This window comes from Corvus hawaiiensis, chromosome 9 (genome assembly GCF_020740725.1).
Source record: "Corvus hawaiiensis isolate bCorHaw1 chromosome 9, bCorHaw1.pri.cur, whole genome shotgun sequence".
Classification (NCBI taxonomy): Eukaryota; Metazoa; Chordata; class Aves; order Passeriformes; family Corvidae; genus Corvus; species Corvus hawaiiensis.
The window spans coordinates 30,143,580-30,156,965 of NC_063221.1; the positions used below are offsets into that span (position 1 = coordinate 30,143,580).

The 13,386-nt window shown below is 43.1% G+C and overlaps 1 long non-coding RNA gene across 1 annotated transcript; it reads right to left on the reverse strand.

Annotated features, from left to right (window-relative positions):
* Positions 1–1,086: 1,086 nt before the first annotated feature.
* LOC125330473 lies at positions 1,087–13,122 on the reverse strand. Its single transcript, XR_007205553.1, has 5 exons — positions 13,068–13,122; positions 5,459–5,602; positions 2,321–2,897; positions 1,578–1,788; positions 1,087–1,206 (listed from the first exon to the last, which is right to left on the reverse strand). It is a non-coding gene; the product is annotated as an uncharacterized LOC125330473 (long non-coding RNA).
* Positions 13,123–13,386: the final 264 nt, after the last annotated feature.

The following is a 13,386-nucleotide window of genomic DNA, read 5'->3' on the forward strand; positions in this document are numbered from 1 at the left end:
TCAAGTCTGAAAAAAAAATCAAAACAAAAGGGATCTTCAATATTGAAATAACATTTTTTTTGGTACAGCTGAGGCAGCTTCTGGACATTGCTGCCTCCTGCCAAGTCACAGAGATGTCCCATCCTCTGAGCCAGCAAGTAGAGATCACCTACCCCAAAGCCACCCCACAAGCGTGAGAATGCACCAAAGCCATGCTGCTCCATTTCAGGTTACAATTACAGATTTAATGGTACCTCGTAATTTACCACACTTGATTCTTCAGCATCCAATCTTTTCCTTATTTTCAACATCCCCACATTTTTCATTTTCTTTCCCCATCACATATTCATTGGATGCTGTACAAACAAGTGTAGATTTAAAGTGTCCCCGTAACATTTTACTTATTCCATGACTTAATAATAAAAAGAGCACTGAATAGAAAGGCTAGAGTTCAGTTTCTGGGCTCTATTGCCACTTGCAAGCTGCACTCTCCCACAGCTCCTCGCTTGAAATACAGCCACCCATTCAGCTTTATGCTGCCTCTGGAGCAATAAAACTGCACTTTGCTGGAGGAATTTTAAATCGTTCTACACCAGCGCAGAGATCTTTAAAAAAGGAATCTAAAAATGTAAAAAGTGAGGGTCAAAGCAAAACTTCTGAATTTTACCAAGTGGGTAAATTTTCCAAGAAAATTTTCCTTTGCTTTCAGAAGTGAAAAGGGACTATTTTTTTTAATTAGGATTTTTATTTAAAAAGGCCCCAGCAATATAAAACCTGTAAAATGAGAATTAAAGAAAAAAAAAAATCTACCTTATGTGAAAATCTCCATCATATTGATGCATTTAGCAATTTAGACTGCAGGAGCCTATAACCCAGCCTCTGCTCCTGGGGGTTGGGTCCATGTGGGATGTGTGGGCAGTTCTTGAGAGCATTAATGTTGCTGCTGTGCAGCAGGATGTGACCCCCTGCTCCAAACCGAGGCGAACAACGTCAGATCTCTGCATCTCTACAAGTGCAGGAGGTTCATTATTTGAAAGGTGTCACAGTGCAATGAGCAGGGCAGGAAGGGGACATTCCCAAGTCCTGTTGCCTGTGGCTTGGCACTACTCTGCCAGGTGCTTGTTTTTCTTCATGTTTTCTTTGTCTGCCTTGGATTGAGCGTCCCTGGAGGAGATCTCACTTCTGCGCAGTGCAAAGCGCCGCAGAGGCCTGGCTGCACCTGGCTTTCTAGGAGGGAAATTAAGCAATTGCAAATTGTTAGTCTCATTTTTTGGCAATTTCAATGCCAAAGTTTTGTTTTTCTTCGAAGCTAAAGGTCAATGATTAATTCAGAACTTGTATTTTCCCCAAAATTATGGACTAGGGAAATAATACAGAGGCAGTGAGCCCAATTCCGTTCTCCTTTATACCTTTGTAAAGCTGAAATATCTCACTCTGTTTGCACCCAGTCTCAGCCTTTTGATTTCTTCTGGCCTGTTCCAGAGCTGTTCTGGGGGCTGCAAATGCAGCACTGACTTTATATGGACCCAGGTCCTCCCATAACCCATGCATGCATTGCCCTCCCACTTGGACCAGCTGAGCTGGACACCAGCACTCACAGCCCTGGAAGCACCCTGTCTGGGATTCAAAAGTCCTTTCAATCCATGATCTGCACATGGTGATAGATGGTGTGATTCTTGGGGATATCCTGTGTAGGACCAGGACTTGGACTCGATGATCCTTGTGGGTCCCTTCCAAATCAGGATATTCTGTAATTCCATGTATGAGATGATGTGCTGATTTAAACCTTCCCGGATAAAGGTGTTGAACCTGTGAGAGAACACAAAAAATTTTAGCAGAGTATGTTTTTTATAATCCATTATGGACATTGCTGTGTTTTTATTATTACTGTGTCTTGAAAAATAAGATGTTTAGCTAAGCTTACTAATTCCTTGAAACTCAAATAATTTAAGCTGTCTAACCTTGTTCAGGATAATTATTTCTATCCATTATCCATCATGTTAAAAATGACAGCTCTGGGACAAGGAAGCTTTTCAAGCAAATGTTTTAAGACAGTGTTTTAGGTTGCAGGCACTAGCAAATGTTAATTAAATTAGATAAACAATGACTCAGAGTAGCTGTGCAACACTAGAAAGAAAGATGGGAAGTAATGGGGGAAGGAATTTGGCAGCTCAAAGGTCAAAGCAGCTTTTTTGGAACCAAGAATCTGTCCCTCAAGTAAGTACCTTGCCTGAATTCAGCAGGATGGAAAGAACTGGTGTCTATTCACTTTTACAGCTCCGGACAGCATTTGTGTGGGCTTGCTGAGTGGGGTTCTGCCAGGGCACGTGGTCCACGCTACCTGTGCAAGGTGTCCTCCCGGCCTGTCTGCCAGCCTTGGTGACATGATCATATTGTCCTCCAACAGCATCCTTTTCCCTGGGTTTGGTCAGTCCTGAAACTGTGGATCCAGGCTGAACATTGGGTTGCCACATTTGGTAGTAGTCTACTGCACTGAATCAAGCCCTTGTAAGAGTAAGGCTCAAAAGTGACCTCCAGGTCTGGGAATTGCCTGGTAATTCCTGTGACATGGCCATCCTTAATCTGTACAGCAAGACAGCTAAACATTACTAATACTTAATACATCAGTCTTGTGTGACTGTTCTTGCAGCGTGCAATAACATTTTGAAAATCAAAGCACCAAAAAGAAGATTTTTTCCTGAGGACTTGTTGCAGTGAAGATCCCAAGTCAAATACCTGGTTTTGATCTTACTCTAAGAGAAGAAGCTGGAGCTGAGATCCTCATTTTTGCTGAGAAAGTGAGTGACTTGCTGATGTGAGGGGCTCTTGGTGTCCTACACTGACCCACATTCAGGTCCTGCAGGGTATTGGAGGCTCATCCTTTGGAAGAGTTTTGGAGATTTGCTTCACTCTTGCACCTGTGGAGTTTGAATAGGGAGGCAGAATTGCATGAGAGCAGCAGGGGTGCACCTGTGTTGGGGTGGGATGAAGGCAAAAGGGAAGAAAGTCACACAGCACTTTTAAAACAATTAGTGTTAAAGGAGTATGTGGAACACTTATAAGTATTAAGTCTTTTACATCTTTTAGTTCACAAGAGAGGTCCTTATGTTTGTTCCTGAGGCCTTTTGCCCCCAGCTGCAGCAGGAGGCAATGGTTCCTCTGCTCTGCTGGCTCAATGACCATCCCCTGCCTGTGAAGGGAGGCCTGTCTGGTGCCCACAGGGAATAACCGATGCTGACTCTCGCCGTGACCAGGAAGCAAAAGCTTCAGGAATGAGTTATAAGCCATTGGCAAATAAGCCAGAGAGCTACAGCTCTCCCAAATGAAGCCAGAAACTGCTCAACTATTCTAATCCCTGCACATCTCAGGTCATGCTCCTCCAAGCGTTCAGCTGACTCGCCTCTCTTTCTGGAAGCAGTGGTGCTGCAGTCCCCCACCATGCACAATCCCCAAGGAGGACCCGTGGTGCCCTCACCCTCAGCATCCCTGTGAATGCAGCCAAGTGTTGAGTTTTATACCACAGAGATACTGATCTGTCCAAACTTTCTTCACCTGCTCTGATCATTTTAGCTCCTTGGGGACACACACCTCCATGCCACTGCCCAGCTAATTAGTTGCTTCACTGGCTGCATTCTACAATTCTTCAGTGATGGGTCCCCATCTGACATCTTATGACAACTGATTAGTAAAGTAGGCCACGAGTTTAAGAAATATGTAATTTGGGCACCACTTGCTATTAACTGTTTGCATGCTCTTGTTTGTTTGGGTGTTTTTAAGAAATTGTTACCCTTCAATTTAAATAGCAAGGGAGGAGAAGAAGTTTGTTAACTGGCAATTTTACAAAACAAGATGCAGCAAATCTTAAGATCATTTCAATAACAAGCCCTGAAGAGGCAATAAGAGAATATATATCCTTACTGCAACACTATATATTATAGAAGACTAGATACCAAGGCAAGATCAAAAATTGCTGTCTTGGGCCAGAACAAGATGCAGGCTAATTAATTAACTAGAATTAAGTCAAAACATCCTGTCTTCACCCCAGGTTCCCCCTGCCAACAAAGCAGAAAAGAAACAATAAATAAAATTGAAGGTTTAAGTGTGCTGAACGCTCCTCTCCAGGTTAAAAGGATGTCAGCAAGCTACAGCACCACAGCAGTTAAATGTCGTTGAAGATTTGACTGCCTTTGGTCTGGGATTTGCTCTCGCTTGAGAGCTGGTCAAACCAATCTTTCCAAAACACTGACTTCTGAACTTTTGCCAGAGGTGCCTCTCTCTGGTGACCAGGCAAACGACATGTTAAACCTGTCAGTTCAGAATAAGCAGAAAAGTGTGCACCCGCCATGGGGAGGGCATTTAAAGGCACAGGGCTTCCTTTGCTGGGTGAGGTGGAGGCCTTGCTTATGTACCTGGAGGCTTATGAACATCTGGGGAGAGTGGTGGAATCACACTGACATCAGGCTTTCTCCACCCCAGTGGGGTGGAGAGAACTACATCAATTTTAAAATCCATCTTTTCTAAAAGACAGAGCTCTGCTCTTCTAGGATGATGCATAATCTGATTTCAGGGAAGCCCAAAAGGAAAAGGGTGGGAAAGAATAAAAACCAAGATGCTACCAAAAAGAAATGAGAGGCAAAACCTTACAGATTTTTTGTCCACACACAGGCCACTCCTAGCTAAGGATCTCAAGTAATCTTTGGTCTAAGCCATTCTTGACTACATGTTCAGCCTTCCTGATAGTTTTGAGGGCACTCCAACCACTGGTAACACAGGTTGTGATCATATTACTGCAGTGGTTAGTCCAGAATTCATAAGACACAAGCAGTCAACAGAAACCACCAATGATCCTGATTTTAGCACCATGGCTTGGAGGAAGAATCACAGACAACTTGTGCTCCCCTTGAACCAAACAGTCCCAGTGGAATACAACAAAGGAGTTTTTCTTTGCTCCTTTGAACAACCACTTTTAAATAAGTTCCCTCTGCATACATTAGTAAACAAATGTCTACATGAACCTCGGATGTCAGATCAGGATAGTTGGACTGCTCTAGCTGGGAAGATGAGCATTTGTTTTGCTGTGACCTGTGGTCCAGTGTAGCACAAACTGGACTCACAGCAGACACACAGCTGAAATGGTTCTGCTGCCACCAACCTGAGTTCTCATCGCATCCATGGAGAAGAAGATGATCCACTCCCATCCATCCATCCATCCATCCATCCATCCATCCATCCATCCATCCATCCTCTCTGTATTTATACACAGTCACTTAGATTGGCACTGCCATCTCACCTGCCAGAAGCACCATGGGTCCAGAGCAAAGGTCTGAGCCTGTATCTTTACCCTGGGGCATAAAATTGGCCAATATCTATCTCCAGCTCTTTCAATATTTATATCCAGCTGGGGGTAAGTGGTGTCAGTGCTGGCAAGGCACAGAAAGCAAGCATCTCTATTTTTCACCATACACAATCATGCCAATACCAGGATGAGGTTCCAATGCTGAGTCAAGATATCCTGAGAGGTTCACCACAGGTAGGCGAAGTTGAAGTAGACAGGAGATGTCAGTATGCAGAGGAGAGAATTTGGAGTAGGTGGCCAAAGCACGGTGCATCCACGTTTGAGCTCCTATATAAAAATAAAAAAGGAGAAGAATCCACAAGTACATTCAGCTCTCTCATAGCAGCAATTATCACTTCCAACCATCCCCAGGTGGCTGGGAGACTGCATCCCATCCTGGCAGATACTGACCTGGCCTTAGTTTTTCACACCTTGGTCACTTGGCTGTGTTACAGCAAACCGATATACCTGGGCATGAAGCCTGCAACACTTAGGAAACTCCAAACAGTACAAAATGTTACAGAAAACCTCTTCAGTGACACTCTCTGCCACAAATACATCACAGCTATCCTCAACTGTCTACAATAGCTTCACAATTTTAATTTGGAGACATGTTCAAGTTTTTAAACCTTTTCTTTCCAATGTTCCTTGGCCTGAAGTTAGGATATATGAAAAACTATGTGAAACTATTGGATAAAAAGCCACGGACAAGAAACACGCTTCTTTGTTGCAGTGGAAACGTTTACAGCAGGTGTAAAGCTTGTCTAAGTGGGAGACTGAACTTTTGCATGAGCACGGTATGAACTTGCTTAATCATAGATGATTGCGTGTGCTGTAAACAGGAGTCATCCCCCTCTCTCAGCCAAGAACACTTATAATCGCTTGATAAACATGTAGTATAAAACTAAACAAATCAGAAAAGCTCTGGAGGAAGGCACCGAGCTCTCCTCCAGCACGGATTCAGTTGCAGGTATTCCTCTTGTTGGTGTTCCTAGCTCACGCAGACCTTCCCCTCACTCAAAACAGATACAAGTAAAGAAATAAATGAGTTGCAGGCTGGAGACAGTCAGCAAGATGCCTTCCAAGGGAGTTCCCAAATGATCTGTTTTCTGCATCTCTCATTTGTAACCAGAATATACAGTAAGTCAATTTTTAGTTATTTGAGATGAATAACAAGTAGACTGCTACAGTTGTTTAAACCCATTAGGGGTGGTTACATCTCATCACATTCAGATCTCTCTCCTCCCAGATCTAAAGAGCTTGAGCAAAGATCAAACAATCCTGTGTGTAATGTCAGGAAAACTATAGATATTAGCAAGATGTAGGTGACTCATAAAAAACACACTTGTGTTTACATTTGAGTTCTTGATTTGTCTGAATAATGCCAGTAAAAAAGAGAAGCCTTCACTTCGGACTTCCAAAACCTGGCTGACACAAAGAGGAGGTGAATACTTTTTACCTGGTAAGTTTGGCAAACTCTTAAAGAGGAGGTGCCATTTTTCAGAGAAAGTTGCTTTTGTTCAGTGGTAAATGTATGTTTGGTCAGAGTTTTGGCAAACAACTCCAGCTACTTTTTGTCCTATGTAAGCCTTTTACGTCATGACCTAGAAGAAACAACAGCTGTTAATTATTTATCAGCTGATGAGCACTGGCCTGTTAATTGCAAAACATTATAAAATAGATTAGGCAGAAAAGCTCAATATGTATGCAAGCAGGGGATTTTGTTCTGCTTTCTATGTGACTTGATTGAATAAGCAATTTTATGACTCTGCTTAGTTTACAGGAAACACCTTCACCAGTGACTTGATCTCAGAAACTCTAACTGGCCACAGCCTTCAGGTAAGTTTACTAAAAATTAGAAGATTTTTCAGACTTCTACCTCTTTGTGCCTCTATCCCAACTGTAATCCATGTGGAAGATGAGATCTCTCCAATCTCCATCATATGTTGCTTTGAACCAAAATTATTAGAGATCCTTCAGAAGGGAAAGTGCTAATGAGCAAGGAGAAGACCACAGGATCCAATCTTCTGCAGGCTAAGTCTTAGTCTTAACATCATACTCTTGTCATTCAATACTATTTAGTGTTACATCAGAAGACCACTCTACACAGGTACCACTGCATTACAGGTCCTGCTGGCTCCTTTTTTGGTCTGCTGTAAGGAAAACCTCAACTGACTTTGTAGCAATGGAATAAAAGTTTCCAATTTTCCTACCACATTCCTTGTGCCAGTGGAGTGTTTCATCCTATTAAATTGGTCCCAGTGTACAACAGTCTCTTTCATATGCAAATGGCTATACCAGGGCAAGGAGAAAATATAAACAAAAGGGTTTTTGAGAGGCTGTGCCAGGTGAAGCACCTCTGGGCAGGATTCCCATGCCATTGTTCAGTGTGAGCATGAGTGATCTGATATTAGCACTGACACAATCTGCTCCAGTTGCCCATTACCCATCACTTGGCCCCATCTTCTCGGTGGCCTTCAAACATCACAGATTTGGGAGATGACAAGGACAATCTTGTTCTTTCACTCTGATCTCTGATGTGTTGTCTCCTTCCCTTTTTAAGAAGGAAGGTGATTTTCCATGACAAACTCAGACACCTCAAGAGGCCAGCGCTCATCGACTGACACATGAGGTGGATCTTAAACCAGCGCACATTTGAGTAGGTTAATTGGATTAAACAGAGCCTTGCTGATTCACACCAGCTGAGAAGAGGACTAGAGGAAGGGATTTGAGAGGATTTAGGAGTTGTCCCAACTGTGAAATGCTTCAAAGTTTGGTTCACAGACCTGCAAAGCAGAGAACAGACTGGCACTATGTGCATCAAGATTAAAAACAGCCCCAAAGGTGGTGAGACACTTCCACCAGGATTTTGTCCTATTTGCTGGACTTCTTGTGCCAGTTACAAACCACTCCATATTCCAGCATCCAAACTGCTGAAAAGAGCAAGAAATCTCATGCTCTGACCAGCTTCTTGCAGTGCTCACTGGAGAAACTTCTCTCACTTCCATTGCATTTTGGTACTACACTTCGGGTCAGCAACTTCCAAAGAAAAACTTTTAAACTTTTCTGAAAGTCATACCAAGCCATACCCAACTCCAAAGAAAACAAGAAAAACCCAAAACAGATGCATGCAAGCTTGATCTTAAGAAACAGGGGAGAGTGGGGAGAGTGTGCTTGCTGCTTTTTACTCTAAATAGCAACAGGAAGCCCTACAAACCCTGAATTTAAAAGGAAATAAACTTCCAGTGCAGGTTGTGGGACCAACAGTTTACACAGGAAGGCAATATTCATGTTTAACAATCTGAAAATGAGGCAGGTTTACACCACACAGAAAATAAACAAAACCCTTGGAACGAACATCCTGGAAGGTTTCGGCTCCAAGTCAGACCAACGTTTCAGTGTACAATGAAGGTGTGACTGCAGGGAGGCCAAAGATCCTCCAGCTGGGACCCAAGGGCTGGGAAACATGGGCCAAGTCCATCTCTCTTGCCACGAAGCCGAGGTCAGCCTTGACTGAACAAAGGATGCTGGAAGGGGGCCATAATTCACAAAATCATTTAAATGGTTAAATGGGCTACACATGTGGCAGAGTGCTCCTGGAGTGACAAATTTAGAGTGCTGTATGCTATTTAAATAATAAATGATGTATTTTTTTCTTTTTTCTTTTCTTTTTTTTACAGGACTTGTACAGCCTGTAAAGTGTCCTCAAGTATAGAAAATTCCCAACTGCTCTAAGTCTCAAATCACCCTGACCACTGAGCTTTGGCCAGCTAAACCAGAGCAGAACTGGGGCAAAAATGAAAGTGTGTTTACTAAAATATCAACTATCTTCACCAATATCCACCATTTAGATACCTCTAAACCCTTTCCTAACAGCATCTGATCTAAGAGGGGCTTGAGCTCTGGTTTCATAGGTACTGCTTGGATCTCTGAATGCTCCTCATGTTCTTAATCACGTCTGCTCCAGAGATGAGGCTATGAATAATTAACTATGCCTCCAACATTACAGTCATAGATTATGGTGGTGGTGACTTGTGGACTGCCATGCGCAGCATAAACCATTTAGGAAACTCTGTTATCCACTTTCCCTTTATATTTGTCTTGCAATCACTTACCACTTAAAAGGGTAAATCTTTCATAGCTTTAATTAAAGCATTTAAAATAATTTACACTGAAATTGTATGTGCTTGGGTCTGTCAAAATTGATGCTTTAATAACATGTCATCCCTTTTTTCGATTGCCCTGAAATCTGTTAAAATTACCACTAATCTAATTGGGAACAAAGTTGTCAAATGCATGCAGCTCTGACAGTTTGTCTTTCTGCAAACTGCCGACAGATTGCAAGTTACGCATGTGTTGAGCAGATGGGTAAGTTAAAAGGAACACAAAAAAAAGCAATTTATTAAATCACCTGGAACCAGCAGCTCCATTCCAAAAATAGTGAGAATGAAATATAGCAAGAGCTAGGAGAGTTGGCACTGGAATATGCCAGAAGGTACCAGTTACAAAACAAGATAAACATTTTGAGAAGCCTCAGCTGTGTTGCAGAATAATGAGGCGTTATTTAACCCGATATAGATTACCAGCAGAAATTAATTTAGGGTGCAGGGTTTTGTGAGAGTGTGTGAGTATGTGTGAGTGTGTGTGAGTGTGGGGTTTTTTTTTAAAGGAATTTTTTTTTAATCCTTGTGTTTTAACTCCTTCTTGTCTGAAAGACAAGTCCCCCATCTCTTTTCCTGAATCCCAGTCTTCCTGCAGAGCTGTTGGACCCACTGTACACTCCTGTGGTGGAGGCAGCCAGCGGGTGTGCTCTCTTTTGGCTTCACCCTACATCCTCCCTTTCACAGGCATCTCCCTCATATCTGAGAGAGGCCAAGGTTGTACATTCCTCGGACACAACTTGGCCCTTGTGCTAGGCAGTCCCCAGCCTGCCCATAAATTCCATTTTTTGGAAGGAATTGTGAAAAGGAGAGAGGCAGAGATGGCATCCTGCAGAGACAACTGGCCCATCCACTCAAGTTCTACCCTTCACAATCTTTTCCTTGCCCCCACTTCTGCTCCTCTGCTCTCTGCCCAATCTCCATGTCCCCCAGCTCTCTGCCCCCACATGCAGCAGGAAATGGAGACACACTCTGTCTCCATCACATGGGTCCAGTCCTCCCCACACGCGTCCCTCTGCCCTGGGGACACGCACTGGGCTGTGTTTGTAGAGAAAAAACAGACTTCATTCTTGGCTGCTCTGTAAGCACTACTCTGTTCAGCAGCATTTATTATTAAAGAACAAGACCAAGATTAAAACCAGTGCAGAAGCACTGGATAAGCATGATTCACCCACTGAGACCACCACAGAGGACACTGAGATGAAGAGGCTTGTGTGCTTCCCCTGGTTCAGCGCCAGCTCAGAGGGAGGGATGAGGGCACGAGGCTTCACTGGTTCATGCTGAATTTTGGTGGAAGCCCTGTGATTGGGGATGTTGTGAGCCAGGAGCGACCACTGTGCCTTGGGGCCCTCTGATCCCATGCACAGCTTTGCCAAAAGGCCTGAACCAAATCCTGCCCACAGCAGCCAGGTGGGCAAAAGAGAGAGAGGGCAAACAGGTTCTGAGACACCACATCAGCTTGAATCAATGGAATAATCCCCAGTGCCACAAAAAAAAGATGAGCTCCCATGACCACAAAGTACATTAGGAAAGAGACTCTCTCAGCAACTTTATGAACTAACTTTATAAGGCACAGTTTAAATGGCTACGACATCATTTCAGCAAATGGAGATATCCTGATTTAAACCAGCTGACAAACCAGCCCATAACACAAGGCAATAGGTACCCCTTCCCAGTGAGCTGGGAGCTGGGGCCATTTCATAATGTGTTCAGGGAGGAGAGATCATCATAAAAAGAATTGCAAATGGGAGGTTACAAGCAGAATTGCTTTTCCCTTCCTTTTTTATTTTTGCCATTTTACTAAGGAATAAGCATTTTGACCCCTTCTTTCCCATAGAAAACTCAAGGAGGAAAGTCTGCCCAAATTCTACAGTTTAAAGATGTCCTAACATGTTGGTGTGAAGATGGATAAGCCACTCTTCTGCAAAAGTGATGGCAGTCCTTGTATAAAATTCAAATTTTTAAGTCTCAATGAACAAGAAAGATTGAAATCTAGCCCTAACATTACTGCACTCAACATGACACCAGACAAAGTATGATCCTTAATGCAAGATTAAAAGGATGTAACATAAACCAGCTAAGAAGCATGATGGGCTTGGTTCTGGAATGGTCTCCAAGTAGTTTAAATTGTCACTAACCCTATGAAGACAAATGAAAAAAATAAAATATCAAAGTGAAGTGAAAATATTTGAGATATTTTGCATGAGGCCGGGTCAGCCCCTGCATTCCTGAGCTCCCGCACAGAGCAGGGATGGAGGCAGAAGGTGCCATTAAACATTTCTGCCTAAACATCCAAAACCCAGAGCTTTTCTCAAACCTGCTTGGCAGCCTCCCCACAGCTGCTCTGTGGCAACCATCACAGGGAAACCACATCTCTGCCTTGTCCCAGGGCCCTTCCCTGGAGCTCCTTCCGTCTCCTGTGCCCCCCTCCTTGTGCAGTGGGTGGGGGCCACAGATGTTGGCCCTCACTTTCCTTTTTCCCTTCACTGCAATTTAAATGGACATTTTTCCCCCCCTCATATCCAAGCGGGTCATCATTTAGAGTCTGTGATTTATATAATGGTGGTTTTAACCCCACTTAGAAATAGGCTGCTTTCATGATTTATTGATTCCTTCTTCCCCTTGTTAATTTGACTCATTTCTTAGGAAATTATTCATAGTTAATCATGGTAAGAATAAAATTAGTTATAGTGACCACTTTGCTGCAAAGGGAGCGTAAATAACTTTTAAAGCAAATCGGAAAGAAAAACATGTTAAAGAAAAAAAAGAAGAAGAAAAAAGAAGCCAAAAGAATATATATAAAATGATGATCATCCGAAGGGGGCAGTAAATTAAACCTCTCCACTGTTACTGGTTGAAGGAAGGCACAAATTTACATTCCACAGGAGCACGGCTTTTACAGCAGGCTCTCCTCAATTGAATTTGCCATGTCTTCTGGGAAACACACCATTTGGAAGATAAAATCTCCCACCACTCCACCACCACTGCCACCATTCAGAAGATTAGAAAACCCCGCCAACTCTGTTGTGTGCCTTTTGTGCCCACTAGAGGAATGTAAAACCATTATATTTAAGTATCATAATGGCCAACATATGCTTTTTCTTAGAAATGACACCACCATCTGGATTAAGTTCTCCTGATCATTTCAGACAATGTTACGATTATTATTTTTTTTTCCCCTTCAGGAGAACGAACTGCCCAGAAAGCAACAACAGTCGCAGATGGGGAATTTTTGCTTTTCCTTTTCTACAGCTGGCATCTTTGAGAAATGTGGTAAATTCTTTATATGTACTTAAATAATTTGATTTCACTTGCTAATTGGTACGAAAGCCTACCTGGTTACACCCCAATCCTAAGCCTGTGAGACTCCTATTGCCTTTGGCCATACAACTTCAGTATTACAGTTAATAAAGTATGTAATTGCTGTAATGATAAAATTACATCGTGTTACTGTTTGCAGCAGCCTCTTCCCCACAACCACATTAGTCATTAAATATTGCACCAACTGATATGGGGAGAAGGAGAGGCAGACTTAACCCTTCCCTGGATGAGGGATTTCAGCACATTGGTGTGCAAAGGGGAGGTGTTCTCACCTGAGTGCCTCCTTACCGGCCCCATGGCTATTGTCGTGGACGTCGGAGACCTTCTGGGCCACCACATCCAACTGACTGTAACTGGAAATGGGCACGCCGGGATAATTGATGTGCTCAATCTGACCATGCACAGGTGGCAGGGAGACGGCATACAGCAGCTTCTCGGGTTTGCTAGTGCCATCTGTTGCCACAGGAACATCTGTCATCAAGGTCACCCTGTCACCCTCTGTTAAAGTTACAGGTTTGGCAAGTAGAACAATGTCACCTAAAAAAATGAAACGAGTAAAAGGGGAAACCAACAGGAGAGAAATTAAAAAGG